The following is a 6,200-nucleotide window of genomic DNA, read 5'->3' on the forward strand; positions in this document are numbered from 1 at the left end:
AGTCATCATATACTGCTGTATAGTCATCATATACTGCTGTATAGTCATCATATACTGCTGTATAGTCATAGACTGCTGTATAGTCATCATATACTGCTGTTTATTCATCATATACTGCTGAAAGTCATACACTGCTGTATAGTCATCATATACTGCTTTATAGTCATCATATACTGCTGTATAGTCATCATATACTGCTGTATAGTCATCATATACTGCTGTATAGTCATCATATACTGCTGTATAGTCATCATATACTGCTGTATAGTCATCATATACTGCTGTATAGTCATCATATACTGCTGTATAGTCATCATATACTGCTGTATAGTCATCATATACTGCTGTATAGTTATCTTATACTGCTATAAAGTCGTCATATGCCACGGTATAGTCATCATATACTGCAGTATAGTCATCATATACTGCTGTATAGTCATCATATACTGCTGTATAGTCATCATATGCCACTGTATAGTCATCATATACTGCTGTATAGTCATCATATACTGCTGTATAGTCATCATATACTGCTGTATAGTCATCATATACTGCTGTATAGTCATCATATACTGCTGTATAGTCATCATATACTGCTGTATAGTCATCATATACTGCTGTATAGTCATCATATACTGCTGTATAGTCATATACTGCTCTACAATCATCATATACTGCTGTATAGTCATCATATACTGCTGTATAGTCATCATATACTGCTGTATACTGATCATATACTGCTGTATAGTCATCATATACTGCTGTATAGTCATCATATACTGCTGTATAGTCATCATCATAGTCATATATACTGCTCTATAGTCATCATATACTGCTGTATAGTCATCATATACTCCTGTATAGTCATCATATACTGCTATATAGTCATCATATACTGCTGTATAGTCATCATATACTGCTGTATAGTCATCATATACTGCTGTATAGTCATCATCTGCTGTATAGTCATCATATACTGCTGTATAGTCATCATATGCCACGGTATAGTCATCATATACTGCTGTATTGTCATATGCTGCTGTATAGTCATATGCTGCTGTATAGTCATCATATACTGCTGTATAGTCATCAAATACTGCTGTATAGTCATCATATACTGCTGTATAGTCATCATATACTGCTGTATAGTCATCATATACTGCTGTATAGTCATCATATAATGATGTATATTCATCATATACTGTTGTAAAATTATAATATGCCACTGAGTAGTCATCATATACTGCTGTATATTAATCATATCCTGCTGTATAGTCATCATATACTGCTGTATAGTCATCATATACTGCTGTATAGTCATCATATACTGCTGTATAGTCATCATATACTGCTCTATAGTCATCATATACTGCTGTATAGTCATCATATACTGCTGTATAGTCATCATATATACTGCTGTATAGTCATCATATACTGCTGTATAGTCATCATATACTGCTGTATAGTCATCATATCCTGCTGTATAGTCATCATATACTGCTGTATAGTCATCATATACTGCTGTATAGTCATCATATACTGCTGTATAGTCATCATATACTGCTGTATAGTCATCATATACTGCAGTATAGTCATCATATATTGCTGTATAATCATTTACTACTGTATAGTCATCATATACTGCTCTATAGTCATCATATAATGCTGTATATTCATCATATACTGCTGTATACTCATCATATATGGCTTTATAGTCATCATATTCTTCCTTATAGTAATCATATACTGTATAGTCATCATATACTGCTGTATAGTCATCATATACTGCTGTATAGTCATCATATACTGCTGTATAGTCATCATATACTGCTGTATAGTCATCAGATGCCACTGTATAGTCATCATATACTGCTGTATATTAATCATATACTGCTGTGTAATTATCATATCCTGCTGTATAGTCATCATATACTGCTGTATAGTCATATACTGCTGTATAGTCATCATATACTGCTGTATAGTCATCATATACTGCAGAATAGTCATTATATACTGCTGTATAATCATTTACTTCTGTATAGTCATCATATACCAGAGTATAGTCATCATATACTGCTGTATAGTCATCATATACTGCTGTATAGTCATCATATACTGCTGTATAGTTATCATATACTGCTGTATAGTCATCATATACTGCTGTATAGTCATCATATACTGCTGTATAGTCATCATATACTGCTGTATAGTCATCATATACTGCTGTATCATCATCATATACTGCAGTATAGTCATCATATACTGCTGTATAGTCATCATATACTGCTGTATAATTATAGTATGCCGTGGTATAGTCATCATATACTGCTGTATAGTCATCATCTATTGCTGTATAGTCATCATATACTGCTGTATAGTCATCATATGCCAGGGTATAGTCATCATATACTGCTGTATAGTCATCATATACTGCTGTATAGTCATCATATACTGCTGTATAGTCATCATATACTGCTGTATAGTCATCATATACGCAGTCATCATATACTGCTGTATAGTGATCATATACTGCTGTATAGTGATCATATACTGCTATATAGTCATCATATACTGCTGTATACTATTCATATACTACTGTATAATTATAATATGCCATTGTATAGTCATCATTTACTGCTATATATGCATCATATACTGCCTGATTGTCATTATATACTGCTGTATAGTTATCATATACTGCTGTATAGTCATCATATACTGCTTGATAGTCATCATATACCGCTGTATAGTCATCATCTACCGCTGTAGTCATCAAATACTGCAGTATAGTCATCATATACTGCTCTATAGTCATCATATACTGCGGTATAGTCATAATATACTCCAGTATAGTCATTATATACTGCTGTATAATCATATACTACTGTATAGTCATCATATACTGCTGTATATTAATCATATACTGCTGTGGCATTATCATATACTGCTATATACTAATCATATACTGCTGTATAGTCATCATATACTGCTGTATAGTCATCATATACTGCTGTATAGTCATCATATACTGCTGTGTAATTATCATATCCTGCTGTATAGTCATCATATACTGCTGTATAGTCATATACTGCTGTATAGTCATCATATACTGCTGTATAGTCATCAAATACTGCTGTATAGTCATCATATACTGCTGTATAGTCATCATATACTGCTGTATAGTCATCATATACTGCTGTATAGTCATCATATACTGCTGTATAGTCATATTCTGCTGTATAGTCAACATCTGCCATTGTAAGGTCATCATATACTGATGTATAGACATCTGATACTGCTGTATAGTCATCATATACTGCTGTATAGCCATTGTAAAGTCATCAGATACTGCGGTATAGTCATCATATACTGCTGTATAGTCATCATATACTGCTGTATAGTCATCATATACTGCTGTATAGTCATCAAATACTGCTCTATATTCATCATATTATGCGGTATTGTCATCATATACTGCCGTATAGTCATCATCTACTGCTGTATAGTCATCATATACTGCTGTGTAGTCATCATATACTGCTGTATAGTCATCACATGTCAGGGTATAGTCATCATATACTGCTGTATAGTCATATACTGCTGTATAGTCATCATATCCTGCTGTATACTGATCATATACTGCTGTATAGTCATCATATACTGCTGTATAGTCATCATATACTGCTGTATAGTCATCATATACTGCTGTATAGTCATCATATACTGCTGTATAGTCATCATATACTGCTGTATAGTCATCATATACTGCTGTATAGTCATCATATACTGCTGTATAGTCATCATATACTGCTGTATAGTCATCATATACTGCTGTATAGTCATCATATACTGCTTTATAGTCATCATATACTGCTGTATAGTCATCATATACTGCTGTATAGTCATCATATACTGCTGTATAGTCATCATATACTGCTGTATAGTCATCATATACTGCTGTATAGTCATCATATACTGCTGTATAGTCATCATATACTGCTGTATAATCATCATATACTGCTGTATAGTCATCATATACTGCTGTATAGTCATCATATACTGCTGTATAGTCATCATCTACTGCTGTATAGTCATCATATACTGCTGTATAGTCATCATATACTGCTGTATAGTCATCATATACTGCTGTATAGTCATCATATACTGCTGTATAGTCATCATATACTGTTGTATAGTCATCATATACTGCTGTATACTGATCATATACTGCTGTATGGTCATCATATACTGCTGTATAGTCATCATATACTGCTGTATAGTCATCATATACTGCTGTATACTGATAATATGCTGCTGTAGTAGTCATCATATACTGCTGTGTCATCATATACTCATATATACTGCTGTATACTCATATACTGCTGTATAGTCATCATATACTCCGGTATAGTCATCAAATATTGCTGTATGGTCATCATATACTGCTATATAGTCATCATATACTGCTGTATAGTCATCATATACTGCTGTATAGTCATCATATACTGCTGTATAGTCATCATATACTGCTGTATAGTCATCATATACTGCTGTATAGTCATCATATACTGCTGTATACTGATCATATACTGCTGTATAGTCATCATATACTGCTGTATAGTCATCATATACTGCTGTATAGTCATCATATACTGCTGTATAGTCATCATATACTGCTGTATAGTCATCATATACTGCTGTATAGTCATCATATACTGCTGTATAGTCATCATATACTGCTGTATAGTCATCATATACTGCTGTATAGTCATCATATGCTAGGGTATAGTCATCATATACTGCTGTATAGTCATCATATTCTGCTGTATAGTCATCATCATATACTGCTGTATAGTCATGTACTGCTGTATAGTCATCAAATACTACTGTATAGTCATCATATACTGCTGTATAGTCATCATATAATGCTGTATAGTCATCATATACTGCTGTATAGTCATCATATACTGCTGTATAGTCATCATATACTGCTGTATAGTCATCATATACTGCTGTATAGTCATCATATACTGCTGTATAGTCATCATATACTGCTGTATACTGATCATATACTGCTGTATAGTCATCATATACTGCTGTATAGTCATCATATACTGCTGTATAGTCATCATATACTGCTGTATAGTCATCATATGCCACTGTATAGTCATCATAAACCATTTTATAGTCATCATATACTGCTGTATAGTCATCATATACTGCTGTATAGTCATCATATACTGCTGTATAGTCATCATATACTGCTGTATAGTCATCATATACTGCTGTATAGTCATCATATACTGCTGTATAGTCATCATATACTGCTGTATAATTATCATATACTGCTGTATAGTTATCATATACTGCTGTATAGTCATCATATACTGCTGTATTGTCATCATATACTGCTGTATAGTCATCATATACTGCTGTATAGTCATCATATACTGCTGTATAGTCATCATATACTGCTGTATAGTCATCATATACTGCTGTATAGTCATCATATACTGCTGTATAGTCATCATATACTGCTGTATAGTCATCATATACTGTTGTATAGTCATCATATACTGCTGTATACTGATCATATACTGCTGTATAGTCATCATATACTGCTGTATAGTCATCATATACTGCTGTATAGTCATCATATACTGCTGTATAGTCATCATATACTGCTGTATAGTCATTGTATAGTCATCATATACTGCTGTATTGCCATCATATATTGATGTATAATTATAGTATCCTGCTGTATAGTCATCATATACTGCTTTATAGTTATCATATTCTGCTGTATAGTCATCATATACTGCTGTATAGTCATCATATACTGCTGTATAGTCATCATATACTGCTATATAGTCATCATATACTGCTGTATAGTCATCATATACTGCTGTATAGTCATCATATACTGCTGTATAGTCATCATATACTGCTGTATAGTCATCATATACTGCTGTATAGTCATCATATACTGCTGTGTAGTCATCATATACTGCTGTATAGTCATCATATACTGCTGTATAGTCATCATATACTGCTGTATAGTCATCATATACTGCTATATAGTCATCATATACTGCTGTATAGTCATCATATACTGCTGTATAGTCATCATATACTGCTGTATAGTCATCATATACTGCTGTATAGTCATCATATACTGCAGTATAGTCATCATATAATGC

This window comes from Ylistrum balloti, unplaced genomic scaffold, assembly GCF_031769215.1.
Source record: "Ylistrum balloti isolate Yb309-2 unplaced genomic scaffold, AGI_CSIRO_Ybal_v1 Utg370358, whole genome shotgun sequence".
NCBI lineage: Eukaryota > Metazoa > Mollusca > Bivalvia > Pectinida > Pectinidae > Ylistrum > Ylistrum balloti.